At 53.9% G+C, this 15,075-nt stretch overlaps 1 protein-coding gene and 1 long non-coding RNA gene across 10 annotated transcripts in view; one reads left to right on the forward strand and one right to left on the reverse strand.

The window, feature by feature from the left end:
* Positions 1–15,075, reverse strand: part of Ctif (cap binding complex dependent translation initiation factor) — a 265,733-nt gene that overhangs the window by 120,077 nt on the left and 130,581 nt on the right. The window lies entirely within an intron of this gene.
* Positions 247–4,531, forward strand: LOC144369792 (uncharacterized). 2 transcript variants are annotated; one of them, XR_013429569.1, is made up of 4 exons: positions 247–681; positions 847–1,698; positions 2,957–3,371; positions 3,512–4,531. It is a non-coding gene; the product is annotated as an uncharacterized LOC144369792 (long non-coding RNA). The 2 variants fall into 2 exon arrangements; XR_013429568.1 differs by lacking the exon at positions 3,512–4,531 and having other exon boundaries at positions 2,957–3,453.

Below are 15,075 nucleotides of genomic sequence, written 5' to 3' on the forward strand. Positions count from 1 at the left end.
CTTCTAATCTGTCCTCCTCCACTCTTCTCTCAGCTGCCCTATGGCTGGCTCTCCGGGGCCCCAGGAAGGTGTCTGCAAGGCGGGGCCATTGAACAGAACTTTCTGTGATATGGACAATATTCTCTCTCTGCCCTGTCCACTGAAGTGGCCATTAGTCACACATGGCCAGTATGACTGAGATTTAAATTTTGATAAACTTAAATCATTACAAAGAGCTATGGCATTTGCATAGGGCAGAACCACTAGAGTAAAAGGGATTATTATCACTTCATCCCAATGACTTCACTTGGGGACAAAGTCTCCTGAAGCACTTGTCCCACGGATGCCCTCAAAGTGGAGAGGAAGGGCCTTTGGACAGATCAGAAAGGGCAGATGAGAGGGAGCCCTTGTCTGTCCGTTGCCACTGTCCGGCTGTGTCGGAGCTCACAGTCTATCGTCACACCCCCAGACCATTTCTAGTCCTGAGGAGCCTCTCCCCGTCTTCAAACAGAACCTGTGACATCCAGGTTTCTATCCTCACAGGACTACCTCCCTGGGCAGGAAGACAGCTCCAGACCAATTTTTTTGGCCGGGTGAGGAGAAGGGAGTGTCCCCATGCACAGGCCAGCGTTCCAGAACCCAGTGGAAAGGAACCTGGACACCCAGGTGTCCAGAACCAGCCTCGACTCTGCGAAGACTTGGGTAAGTCACCTAGCCTTTCTGGGTCTCAGTCACGTCACTTTTACAGTGGGGACACTGGCTCTCCTTCCGCCCACATCCCAGGGTGATTGTGGAGTTCTGAGAAAGGCCGGGCAGGAGTTCTTTATTTGTGTTATTAATATCAGTATATTTTCCCACCTACCCAAGGAAGCCTTCCCCACCAAGTTCTGGAAGATTCCGGCATTTCACTATGCTTCCCAGGAAAGCCCAACCTTTGTCGTCGCTGAGGTCGTAGAGTTGAGGGAAAACTGTGCATGTGAGCGTGTGCCCTTGGAGGGTTCCCTCTTCCTGGAAGCACCCTGGGACCCGGGGGGCAGGTATGTCCCACAGCTCCGGCAGCAGCACCCTCTGGTCCCCGGATCCTCCCCAGGAAGGAAACATTCCACCTCACCTTCACGGCAGAGTGGCTGGGGGCAGGGAGGAGGGAGCACAGAACAGGGTACGGAGGGCCTTCTTGGCAAGATTGGAAGTTGAACCAGAAGAGAGGATAAACCTGAAAACTTGAACCTTTCAAAGCTACTGGTAGATTTTCCTAGAATACTAAAGGTGGAAAGGGGAAAAAAACCAGTTAAACAGGAAGGGACGCTCAGCAGATAAAGGTGACCACCTGTGGTCAAGTTCCCTGGCATCTATATCCTTGCTTAGACCCTTCCTGTCCTGTAAAGGGTCAGGCTGTGTGACTAACACAATGTGGGAGAAGGAAGGGCAGGTTGGTTTTGAGACTAGGTTACAGAGACCCGGCAGTTTCCACTCTCCCGTCCCCCCTCCCACTCCCTACTCTGTTATGAGCGCCCTACAGAGAGGCCCAATTACAATCCCACCGTCACCAAGGAGCAAGGCCTGTCAGCAACCACGTCAGTGAGCTTGAATGCGGACCTTTCGGTTCCATCTGAACCAACCCTTCAGACGACTCCAGTCTTGGCCAACAGCTTGACTACAGTGTTAGAACCAGAGCAACCCAGCTACATCCCTTCTGGGTTTCTGAACCTCAGAAACTGGGTGAGATAATATCTGTTATTTAAACTGCTCATTTGGGGCTTCTTTGTTACACAGCACGAGATAACCGATACAGCTTTTGGTGCCTGCAAGTCGGGTATTGCCATAGCACAGATCAAACATGGGAGTGGCTTTGGGCTTGGGCAGTGGGCAGGAAGCAGAATAATTTCAAGGTGAGTGTTAGTAAAAACCTCAAGTGCTACAAGGAGAGAGAGAGAGACACAGATTCTGAGGTCACTACTGGTGAGGGCTTTCGGGGAAGTGAGGAAGAGGTGACCGGGAACAAGGGGAAGGGGGAATTCTTGCTATGCAGCAGCAGGAAGTTTAGCAACTCTGCCTCTGGTAGTGAGATGAAAAATAGAGAATTTATCTAATGGCTTGCATGACCTCACTGTGGGGATTTCCAGCTGGTGTTGAAGGTGTCACCTGGTGAGAGGAGAGAGACAAGTTAAAAGAAGGACTGTTACCAAAAAGGAACCAGAACTTGCTAATTTTGAAGATTCCCCAGACTTCCCAGATGGTCGATGATGCTAAAATTAGGAAATGACTTCTGGGGAGAGATCAGATCCAGGAGTTCTCAAGAAAGCAGGGTCCCGGGCTGAGGCGGAGGGTGTCACTGTGAAGTCCTCTGTCAAGATCTTGGCCAGACTAGAGGCGCTGCCTCAGAGTATCACTCAGTCGGACCAAAGAGTCTAGATGGTGACAGTGTGATTCTCAGATCTTTTCAAAGAGCAGAGCTTCTAAGACGCCAAGGGTATGGATTGTCCCTGGCCCAAGGCAGGAAACGGACAGTCTTAAAAAGACTTGAGGGTGGGGTTTAATTAGTGACCTAGAATCCAAGAGGATTTACAAAAGACCTATAAAGTTTTCCAAAGAATGATATCAACTTGGGCTGGAAGGAACAGAGACCACAAAATAAAAAGAAGCTGTTGGAGGCCCCAAATTATATTGGCAGTGTCACGGTTTAGATAGGAGGTGTCCCCTAAAACTCATGCATGAGACATGCAAGAATGTTCAGGTGAGATGATTAGACTCCAAGAGCTTTAATGTGATCCGTGGGTCACTCCACCCATGTAGATTGATGGGGCCGTAACCGTAGGCAGGTAGGGTGGTTGGAGGAGGCAGGTAGGGTGGTTGAAGGAGGCAGGTCGCTGGGGGTGTGCCTTTGGGGTTTATATATTGTCCCTGGTGAACGGAGCCCTCTCTCTGCTTTCTGGTGCCATGTCCTGAGCTGTTTTCCTCCACCACACCCTTCCTCCAGGATGTCCTGCCTCACCTTGGGCCCAGAGCTGTGAAGTCGGCCATGGATGGACTGAGACCCGTGAAGCCACAAGCCAAAATGAACTTTTCCTCCTCTCAGTGTCTGGTCAGGTCTTTTGGTCACAGTGAAGAAGCTGATTAAAACAGCAGGAAGCCCGTGGAGAAACGACCCAGCTGCAAACACACGCCACCTTTCCCAGAGACGACGAGGAGGCAGAACCAAGAGGCAGAGCTGTCACTGGGCCCATGACTTGGCTGCAGTCACACAAGAGACCCTAAAGGGGAGACTAAGTCCTGGGCAGGAAGGGACGGAGTGCTGAGCAAGGAACTTGCAGAGGAGCTGTGGGAGCCAGCCTTCATGATGGTCCCCAGGGGTCCCACCCACCCCTGGGTAGCTTCCTCTCACATGGTACAAGGTCAGTCTGTGAGACCAGCAGAACGGGAGAAGGGACAGGATGTCATTTCTAAGATTAGGTGGTAAAAAAATCCTGCAGTTGCCATCTTGGTGTCCGTCTGTCTGTCTGCCTGCCTGTCTTCCCATCTGTTCCTCTCTTAGATCATCGTCTTGGAGAAGTTAGCTGCTGTCAGGAGCAGGCCGTGAACGTGCCCGTGAAGAGGTTCACCTCACACCTGACATCTAGTGAGGAACTGGGACCTGCCAACAACCTGGTGAGCAAGCTGAGGAGCAGATTGTCCCTGCGGGAGTCTTCTCCAATCTCAGTTGAGCTTCCAGATAGTGACGTCTCTCAGTGACAGCTTGACGACAGTCTCAGGGGAGACCCTGAACCAGAACCATCCAGTTAAGCTGCTCCTGGATTTCTGACTCTTGAAAAGGGGTGAGATAATGAATGTTTGTTGTTTAAAGCTCTAAGTTTTGGGGTAACTTGTTATGCAGCCACAGATAACCAATACAAACACTCAGGCCAAGCCCCATTTCCAGCAAACTATCACTGGCAACGATAACTGGCAGAGTCCCTAGAGGGGACACACACACACACACACACACACACACACACACACACACACCCAGACACGTTCATGCACGACTACAAACATGTGTATAATACCAACAAAACCCTGGCACGGAGTCCTCGTGTTTGTGGAGACCTGGGTGCTGCAGGCTGCTTCCCCAGCCACATCTCATTTGATCTGCAGAGCACAGATACAAGGTAGATGTGAGCTTTTATAGATAAGACACATGCCTCCGAGAGGTGAAGTGGTGCCTTAAGGCGACACGTCTAGGAAAGAGACTTGAACCAAGTCTAGACAATTCAGCACCCTCAAGGGGCCTCCTACACATTTGGCTGGAATGTGGGCCCTGCGGTGGCGCATGTTGTGTGACTTGCAGGCAGTCAAGGTCCAGGCAGAGAGGAGATCTGCCCTAAGTGTGAAGGTCTTAGGATCTGAAATCCCAGGCCCGGCTACCTCCCAGCCACGGGAACCTCTTAGTGTGCTGGAAATTAGATCGTTCCCTTACATCCGGGCAGTCAAGGCAGGCCTGTGGGCAGCATCCTTCCCTGGGCTGCCCACTGAGGCCAGATCAACCAGACACCCCGTTTCATAAGATGGGATATGGAAGTAGTAAATTGGGGGGGGGGTCCTAGAGTAGAGAATCTGGGTTCACTCTCACTGTCCTCGGTGGGGGTGGTGGGGAGGGAGGGGTGCACTCCTTGATTGCATGTAGTTGTTAAGCATAGTCAAAAAACACCAGAGCTGGCTAGGAAAGGGGGCCTGACACTGCCCTGGTGTCCTAGGAAGGGCAGTGGGGCAGGATGGGGCTTGGGAGGAAGCTGGTTTGCAGGCTCTGTCTAGAGGGATCCTCACGACCCCTCCCCACCAGCCCACTTCTGCCCCAGGATTTCCAACCCCCTAGATATCAGGCAAAGCCAGAATCCTGCTCTCTGCCTGGATCTCACCCAACTTCTCTGCACCATGGCTACAGCTGGGGTTCAAAGGCACAAGGTTTCTTGCTCAAGGGGATGAGGCTGAGCCGCCCACTCCCTGAGCCGCTGAGCCAGTCGGGGACACATGCTGGTTGTGGCCACTAGGGACACCAGGTCCAAATGCTCACACAACCCCATCTCGTATAGTTTCTTCCTAAAAAGATTTCTCATCTGTGTCAAGTTCACACACAGGTTCTTTCCTGTGTTCAGTGTCAGCCTGACAAGCAAAAGCCTGAAATTGGACCCTCTGTCCCTGAATCCTCCCCTTGACGTTGAAAGACAGTTTGAAGTCAACGCAAGGGCAGTGGTATTCCTGAGGGAGGGGTCAGCGCAGACGGGGCTGGTGGGGGGCGGCAGCTTTTGTCCTGGATTCCTCTGTCACCTGCAGAGGTATCTCAGGATGTGTGGGCCCACCCTCCCAGACACAAATGATGAGTGCCCTGCGTGCTCCCAGGCCTCCTGCCCGGCCCTAAACCCTTTAGCTGCCACACCTGCTCCAGGTGAGCGGGGTATCTCCAGGATGGCAGGGAAAACTCTTTCAGCCTGGCCACAGCTTGAGCCAGCAGGCCAACCCTGGGAGGCTGGGGAGAGGGAGCTGGTGAGGGCTAGGGCCAGGTGACAGGCTCCTAGGCATAGGGGCCAGCCAGCATGGGGACAGGAGCCCGCTGGACTGTTGAAGGAACCAGGAGAAGATGGATTCTAGTGAACAAGGTGAGTGAGGATGGAGGTGGGAGGGCAGGTAGGAAGGTGAGTGGGCAGGTTGGGTGGGCTGTGTCCACAGGGAGCACAGGGGTCCTGTAGGGTGCGCTGGCAGGGGCCTCTGAAGGCCTATTTGAAAATCCATAAACTGTTTAGCATTTCCTCAAAAACCTCTATGCTGTTAATGTGCTGGTGACTAGGACTTTGAAGTTCCCCATGAACCGTTGGTGAACTTGAGTCTACACCTACAGTCTGCCACGATCAGGGCCTCTCTACTCCGGGTGCTGGGCTCTGTTTGTTTGGTCTACTTTGAAAGAATGGGCAGCTCCACCTTGCTCACCTTTCGAAGGGCACTTAGGTCCCTGCAGGTGTGCAATGAGTGAGGGAATGACACAAGCTGCCACCTCTGGAGTCGGGAGACCCCTTCCCTTCCCCTCCCTTCTCCTGTGAGAGTTGAGACAGGCACCACCTCTGGGGACCCGAGTCCTGTCTGCCTGAGTTATTTTCTTTCTGTTTGCTGGTGTCTTGCCTAATTGAGCTCCTGCATCACTTCTGGAAACCAGGCTGGCCTCCCGAAATACTCTAAACCATAACAGAGGCCACCGTGGCTTCCCCAGGACACACATGCATTGGAATAAATGGCTAAAATTAAGTTACTGGGAAGACTCAGAAATAACCTGCAGGGTGAATGCTGACCCGGGCAGGAAGGCTCCTCTGTATTTTTAAAACCTGTCCCACTGTCACTGCTAGGGGCGCTTGGGGAGTGAAAGGCACCCTCAGGCCTTGGGCTTATCTTCCCGGGTCTGGGGAGGAACAGGTATCTGGCGGAGGCCCTCCACCGAGAGCTGCCCACCCAGCTGGACCTCACACCACCCTCCCTTCAGGTCTCACTGGGAACTCTCTGGTCTATTGCAAGGACTTCCTAAATACGTCCACTCATGAGTCATCTGGTCGAGGACAGGAGTCTGTAAGCAGGACTGACCTGGTTACAGAGAAAGCAGGAGGGTGGTGACCCTGCTTGTTGGGGTCTGGTCTGGAGTCTCACCCCTCAGCCATTCATGCCTCTGAGTTACACAGTATCCCTCCCCGCTGTCCCTCTGAGAATGACAGCCGGCTCTGCACTAAGAGGATATGCTCTCTTGAATACCCCTGTGCCCTTTGGAGAGATGGGGGGGTATATGCAGAAGGCAGAGGGGGACCCAGGAGAGGGAGGCTGAGGACATGGAGGAGGGACTGAGGGCAGAGAGCTGGTTGGGGCAGAGGGTCTGAAGCCAGAGAGCTGGGGTTACTTCACTTCTCTCCACCTGGAAAATGGAAATAAAATCGGCCCACCTTCCTTAGGATGATCACTATGTGTTTAAGGCTCAAAGAGTGCTCCCACCACAGCGAGCCCCTGGAAGTGCTGTGGAATTGCTGAGCGACTGCTGGGCTGGGCTGGGGGTGGGCCGAGCTTGCCTGGGAGTCCGGCAGAAGGACCCTCAGAATCGGCGGATGCACAGGCACCCCTGGGTAAGATGGTCTCCTATGACATCTGACCTCAGGCAGCTAGAGACTGGGGGCACGATGGCTCAGCCCAGCACGGTGCCAGCATCCAGATCTGGACTAGATATGGGGAGGAAAGATGTACCCAGGAGCAGCAGACATGGCCTTCCTCTCACCAACTTTCTGGAGAGGACTCGAGCTGGGCTTACAATTCTAGAGACACGGCTTATTCGCCCCAAGGGCCCGGGCCAGCCTCTGGAGTGTTCTCACTTCTGTCTTTCCCATCCCGTGGTTAAAGAGTGGAATCTTTCTGGGAAGAGTCCTCTGTCTCTGGCCCTGCACTTTTTCTCACACACTTGGGAACTGGAATCACACCCCTCATTTTATAGCTGGGAAACTGTGCTTCCAGAGCCCAGGGCAGCTGCTCTGGGCCCAGACTCCACAACTCCTGCACCAGCGTCCTTTCCTCCTCTGCCCACAGTCCAGGGTGGAGGTCCCTGGAGTGACGGTCAGGAAGAAGGGGGGGATTGTTTTCTGAGGGGCACTTCCAGAGGAGGCCTTCCCATGTACCTGCTGTCACACAGAATACCGGCACCCTGTCCCCAGGACACTAAGAGGAATGTGCTTGGGGAGAGTCCTGATTTTCCCAAGATCCTCTGGCTGGTGAGAGATGAAGGCAGGTGAGCCTGGCCCAGGGCCCAGCTGCCCGCCATACATCCTGTCCCATGGAAGGCTGGGTCGACTTGGTGCTAGAGCTCCGGTCGCTTGGAGCTCCTGAGAGGAAGAAGGGTCAGCATTTGCGAGTCAGTTAGCAAATGCTCAGCATTTCAGAGAAAGACAGACCAAGACCTCTGAGTTGGAGTAACTAAACCAACTTGACTGGCCCCGGGGTGTCCAGACACAGTGTGGAGATGGCATCAGTCTCTGATCAATTTCCTCGTCACAGCCCTCCCTCCTGCCCACCAGGTCACCAGGCATGTACCCCTGGCTTCTCTTCAGTCACTTTTCATGACCCTGGGTCTCCCCACTTTACTATTTAGGGCTTTCAGGGCCTGAATGAGCTCTGATTGCTGGGGAAAAGGGAGAAGAGTGACCAACGGAGAGGACCGTCCTGCTTCCCGACAGTGGATGCAGCCTGGGAGGGGTCCAGGCCTGGCAGGCAGAGCTGGCACCCAGGGGCTCTGCCAAATTGCATGGCAGGCCACCTCTTGAGCTGTTCTGGCCCTGACGTGGACATGCATCCTGGGCCAGGGACACGTGGGTCCTTCATGGGAGAGGCCCTCAGGGCCTTGTGTTCCTGCAAAGTGTGATGCGAAGAGTAGGTCTTCAGTCCGGAGCGTGCCTCAGGAGGAGGAGCAGGACGGGGGTCCAGGGAAGGCACACTGCACAGAGGAGGGTCAGTCATGGACCACCTCCCTGGGGACGCTCCTGGACGCTTGCTCTGCCCAGGAGTTCCGGGTGAGGCCTTTGCTCTGTATGAAGGTTTCTGAGACCATCGTGATTTGTGCGATGCCTGGGGTCTTCTCTAGTTGTGTCTGGGGGCTCTACTTCCATCAAAATGGCCCTGGACATGTGGCTTGGAGAAATGCGCTGCTCTTCTCTCCGAGAGAGCCTGCTTGGGGGTGGGCGTGAAGGAGGAGAGGATCCTAAAAATAATTCCTATCTGACTCATTTTGCTCAGAATCTGACAGGGCCGCCTGCCAGGTGGGGGTTTGCCGTCCCATTTTCTTATCTATCTTTAGCAGGGACTTAATGAGGGCAATTTCCTTGCTGGGATAGAAAGAGAAACCGTGGGCAACGTGAGCATGGATCTGTCTCGCGGTCCCCGAGCTCCTGATGACAGGGTGGCAATGACAGTCACTGCAGGGCTGAGCTGTCTGTGGGGGCTTCGGAGACGGCGTCATTCTGGGATGGTACAAATGAGGCAGAGGCCCGCTCAGGGAAGCCAAGCTGGGCAGTGACCAGCACAGGAGGTGTCCCCCGGACCCCCTCTCCTCCTCCCAGTTACCACAGACACACAGAGAAGACGGACCACCCAGGCCTGGAATCCCATCATGAACCACCAGCTCATTCACCTTCATCATCTCTCTGTCCTGTTTTAAAGGACAAGGACAGCTAATCCTCCTCATTCACCATAGGCACATTCTATGAAGTCACAGCAAACACTGACTGAGTGAATGCTGAGCTGTTACTCCCAGGAGAGGAACAGGGTTCGTCCTCTCAGGCCTCTGGTCACATTTCCACCAGCCTTGTTGTATGTGTGTTTCTGTCTCGAGATCCTAACTTCATCTCTGCTGTTGATCCGCACCGGCGAACGCACAGCCCGCCGCCCTCCGCTCCTGCTGAATGAAGCTCATCTGTCACGCGCATTTCCTCCCTAAGGCACATCATGGCCTTCTTGTGCTTAGGGACAGCAGATGGCACTTCAACGCTATGCTTGGGGCCATCTTTAACAGCAGATTCACCAACAAAAAGCACGCACGTGTGACAAACATGGCACTAAAGGGCTAAATAGACCACGAGAAGGACACTGGCTGACAGTAGGAGAGTCAAAACAGAAGAAAGAGCGTCCCCTCCTTTGACCTCAGCTGGGACCCTGCCTGCGGCACCACTCAAACTGTCACCCCTCTGTGCGTGGCGACTGGCCTTGGCATGACGCATGCGTATTAGCAAGCAGGCGCATTGGAGGTATGGAGTCCGCCAGTAGAGAGTTCACGAGTAGAGAGGGCTCCTGTGAATGAGCCGGGGGACAGGCGCAGGACTCTGGCTGGGTAATTCCTGATCAGCTTCTGGGCGGAAGACCCTCCAACCCATGTGGGTGGACATCATCACATCTGCTGAGGACTTGAATAGAACAACAAGATGGGGGACTCAGTCACCTCTGGAGGATAAAGGACCCTGATGGTGACTGATGGTGTGAAGGACAGGGGCAAGCACAGGTGGCAGATGTGACTTGAAGAGAGAGATTTCAGGAGGCACTGCGTATCCCCCAGGGCTCTCACCATGAGGCCAGATGTGAAAAGGAGGATGGTTGTGGGAAGGCAGGGACGTCCACCAGAGCCCGGCAGAGCTGTCACAGCAGCGACACGAGGCTCCAACACATGAATGACCACTCTAAATGACCTCTCTGTATTTAGAGTGAGAAGGCAGAGGGAGGGTGAGGCTGCTGAGGAGGTGGGTGGTGTACAATTAAGGGGTTGGCAGGAGAAGCAGATCTGCCCAACACCAAGGCTGCCCTCCAGGAGGGAGCAAGAACTGGCCCAGGACGGCTGACCAGCGGCACATCTCTAGGATGTAGGGGCCGACGAGAAGGTCACGGGACAGCGAGGTCATAAATGGCCCCTGACCTTGTCTGAGGAATCCTGGGGGATAGACAAGATGAGTTCTGGATGACAACTGGACTGGGCCAAGGGGTGCAGAGATGGCTGGGGAGGCGTCATTTGTGGGAACACCCAGGCGGGCGTTTCTTAGAGAGATTCCCATTGGAATTAGCAGACTCAGGACAGAAGACCTACCCTCACCGATGTGGATGGACACCGTCTGAGGACTTGAAAGGAACAAAAGGGCAGAGGAGGGGTGATGTCACTCTCTCTTCCTGAGTGGGACATCCATACTCCTGTCCTCAGACATCGGAGCTCTGATTCTTAGCCTTTGAACTCTTCCTGAATTACACCGTGGCTCTCCCACAGGGCTGCCAGAGTACCCGCTGGACTACGGGATGCCTTGGCCCCCATCATCCCTCGAGCCAATCCCCATAATCTCTCTTGTGCTTTCTCTGTAAAGACTGGCGATGTGTATATATAGTTTCAATTGTCAAAAATTGCAGAAAAACAGTTATCCCTCCCAAAGAGACTTCCAAATAGATGGTTTGGAAGAAAACAAGATCCCTAATCGCTAGCACAGGTTCATACCAAATCATGGCTAGGCGAATCTGCAACCATTTTTGGAAATGATTACATTAAGGGGACCCTGTAGACACCCAGATCTAAGGGGGCATTTCAAGGGGCTTTTCCATCACTCTGTCCTGTGATGTGTTCCGTACCTAGAAGTTTAAAAATCGAGAGGTAATTCATGTGCCACAGGATTCCATTCCTTAAGGCATAGAATTTAAAATCTTAAAGTCCATTTGCAAAGTTGCATACCCATCCCCACTAATTCCAGACATCCTATCTGTTTTGATCAGTGTCGTGAATGCCACCACAAAGACTTTGCAAAATCAAATCTGAAGATTGACACTTAGGAGTTCCGGTACGTGTTGGCACAGGAAGAGAGGGAGGGACACAGTTCTTAAGTGGTCCTACAATGAGAGGACACTAAGCTCTAGCCACAGTCAATGGTAGACAGAGGCTGTGACCTTCTGCACTACCCAGAAGGTGGCCCAGCTCTGCACTCCTCTCCCCTGCTTCTTGCCCAGGGTAGCCATTGACACTGAGTGGGATGGCTAAGGTCTTCTTGTCTGCTTCCCTTCCATCTGATTGGCCATGGACTAGATTAACCGTTCTGAGACCTCATTTAATGAAGCAAATTAATTTGGAAAACAGCTCTCCTGTCTCCTTGGTCACACTGGTGGGCATCTGCAATGGACCGCTAATGTCTCCATTAGCTGCCTTACGGTAATTGCTAAGAGCTGGGCTTTGGAGCTGCAGGGTCTACTGAGACTCCTAACAGCCTGGCCAGGGGACCGTCAGAGCCAGCGTGTTCTGACTGCTCCCTCCTATTTAGCTCTGTGGGGGTACTGAGTCCCGCCTGTCTGTCTCACTTCTGGGAGGGGTGGGGATCCCTGGCCCCAGTGCCTACCTAGCTGTGTAATTCACACTCCTGTGGTCCCTTGCTGTCCCATCTCCCTTCCGAATCCTCCTCCAGTCTCACCAGTGGTTCAATCACTACCTCTTCCAGGAAGCCTTCCAGAACCACCCCCCCACCATGGCTCCTTTCCTGAGCCACCTCTGTATTAGCATGAGACGCTCCACGGGCAAACACCACATTCTGGCTGGTTGTGGAACAAGTGTGCCATTGTACAGGTTCCACCTCTGGTCCTTGAGGGCAGGGACCACACCTTGTACTCTGATGCTCTTGGGAACACTGCACCTAACACCGAGGACAGCCCCATAAATCCAAGTTGGTGAGTTCAGTAGCGGTTCACTGTGGGGCTGGCTGTGATGGCGCCACGGCCCCTTCAGGAAGAACGTATGCCTGCCCTGCGACCCTCTACAGAGACCGCCCTGGGTGAAGACAGCTGCTCAGCCTGAGGTCACACCTCCTTTCCCCCTGGCAGTCCCCAGCTGATGACCAAGGGACACAAGGTGTAAAGGTGTGCTCTGTCACTTCATCTTGGGCCAACTCCCAGGAGGTCCTCAATGCAGGTCAACTTCTGCCCAATCCTGCACCCCTCCCCTCCCCCTTTCTTCTCCACAGATGGATTCCAGGGCGTTCCTTAAAAAGCTAATCTCCATCCCGGAATCTGTTTCCCAGGGAACCTAGACCATGGCATCTCCTGAGTCTGTTTAGCTCTTAAAATGGAGCTGGGGGTGGGCCTTAGGGGAGGGGCTGAGAAAGTCCTCTGTCCCCTCTCCAGAGGACACCACTCAAGGTCAACAGAGGCCAAGGGCCTAGACTTCAGCCTTCTAGTGAATGTGCTCCTCTGCTCTGCACTCTGGGGACACAGAGCTTTGGGAGGAGGCAGATAACCCTTGGTCCACTCTCTTCCAAGTAGCGGGTCTCACCTCTTTGGAGGACAGAGCACCTGAAGCCCCGCTGCTCTCTGGGGAAGGCACTGAGAACTCATTCATCGGGTCTAGATGATCAAATGCAGGACTGGCCTGAAATCTGCTGTCTTTTACAAGCTTCCCCAAATAAACAAGTTGTTATCAGTTGTCCAAACTCAAGAGCATTTTTAAGGAGAAAACCTTTGAACTGTCCAAGACCTTAATTTTTTTTTTCCCTGCAAAATGGGTGTGGGGTGGGGAGCCACCCACAACTCAATTTTTATCACAGAGCCCCCTGAAGCAGCCCGTGGAAATGGGGAGCAGAATCTGGGGACGGCTGCCGTGGAGGGGCTCTCCTGGCCTGCCAGCTGGGCTTGGGGAGGTCAGGACCGTGGAGACAGAGCTTTCAAAGTTGTTCCAGGAGAGGGCACACAGCTGACCTGGTGCCCTGACCCTGGAAGGGGTACCAGGCAAGGCTTCCTGGGTTCACAAGCAAACCTGGACCCCTCTGGGTGGTGGGTGAGAAGCATCTCCTATGCACACTGCCTGGCAAGGATTGCTGGCCACCTGGACCTCCCTCTGACCTGAGAGTGGGCTGACCATTCCAAGGTGCTTTACAAGATCAAGCTCCTTCAAGTCTCCCAACTAGTGGATGCACTTTACGGAAGAGGCAATCGAGCTTTCTAGATATGAAGCATTTTGCCAATATCCCAGAGCTGGTGAGCGAAGCGGGTGGGGATTCACATCCAGCTTCTAATTCTGGGGCGTGAGCCACCAGTGTGACATTATGCAGCTTTCTAACAGCCTCTGATTGAGACAAGTGGGAAATTAAGGCAGTCAGGGTGCACAGAAACACCCCAAGAGCCAGCTGGGACTGGGACATGGTGCAGACATTCTTGAAGATGGTTTGGGGGCATCACACAATCCTATCTGCAGCTACGTGCCCATGCTACACAGAGCCTACAGCTCTCAGATCCAGACTCAAGTCACTTTGCAGGACGCCAAGGCCACGGGCTCTTATAGGCAAACCAAGGAGAGCCAGAGATGGTTACCTCCCTCCATGAACCGGGGGTGAGATCACAGGCATGATACCGATGCTGGCTGTGTCCCTCTGACACCAAACCTGATGTTGGCCACCTCTTCCCCCTTTGCTGTGTGGTGTACTCATGGAATGCAAGCCCTTCTCGTTGTGGTTTAAGCCCCAAAGTAGGCTGACCTGCTGGACAGAAGTGCTAACCATCAAGGTCAAACTTAAAGGGTCAGCGCTTAGCAAGGCCACTCAGGAGGATGATCGACCAGGAGGGTTGGAATTGGCCTGATAAGGATTCAGGGCCCCCCTGCTTTTAGACAATGAGATCCTTAAACCCCATGGCTGCCTCTCCCTCTCCTGGAAGTCCCCATCTCCTGGGGACTCCAGGATGACTCAGGTGTTGGTGATGGGCTGTACTGTGCTCCAGCACGGGAAGAAGGGTGGGGCGCCCTGACCAGCTTTGACTCAGTGAGCATCTGCTACCCTGAATGGCAGTCTGACCCCGATGGTGGAGACGTTCGATCCTTGAGTCTGTCTTTGGTCCACCCGAAAACTCTCTCCTTTTGACTCAGCTGACTTCCTCTAGTTTGTGTCCCGGGGAGCAACGAGGCAGCCACCCTTTCCCTGTGTGTAAATCTTTCATGAGTTTCGCAGTGTGGATGTTCTTTCCTCTTCCCTGGCCCCAGCCTTCCAGCTCTCCTCCAGGACATACTTTCCGTCCCTTTAATCATCTTTATTGCCTCGCTCTGGATGCTGGCCCAGCCCACATCCTCTGCGAGGTGAGCTGACCTACCCCGGGCACTGGCTACTATGAGCGCAGCTCAGCTCCCCAGTCCTGGTGTGTCGTGCATGTTGCTCTTCCTACATTCCTGGGTCATGCTGCTGCTTTCCGGAGGCCTGCCCCGGTCCAGGGGACTCCTGTGGAGCAAGGCGACCTGGCCCAGAAAGGGACATGTGGGCTGACCTGGATGCGACTGCCTGGGCCAGGAGAAGCCATTTAATTCGTAAGCTTGGGGACTCTCCATGCCTTTGAGACACACATTCTGTTCCCCCTGGCATGCCCAAGCCCTTGGGAACCCCATTCTTCCTTTAGGGGTACTCTCTGTTTTTTAACTCTGCTGGGAACCCAGAAGCCAGGACGTGGCCTGTGCGGCTCTGCCCAGCAGAGGCAGCTCACACAATGCAATTAGCTGTACTCTGGCCACAGCAGGGGCCGGGCTCGGTCCAACTCTCCCGGCTCAAGTTTCCCTTTTGATGCCTG

Source organism: Ictidomys tridecemlineatus, chromosome 13 (genome assembly GCF_052094955.1).
Source record: "Ictidomys tridecemlineatus isolate mIctTri1 chromosome 13, mIctTri1.hap1, whole genome shotgun sequence".
Lineage (NCBI taxonomy): Eukaryota > Metazoa > Chordata > Mammalia > Rodentia > Sciuridae > Ictidomys > Ictidomys tridecemlineatus.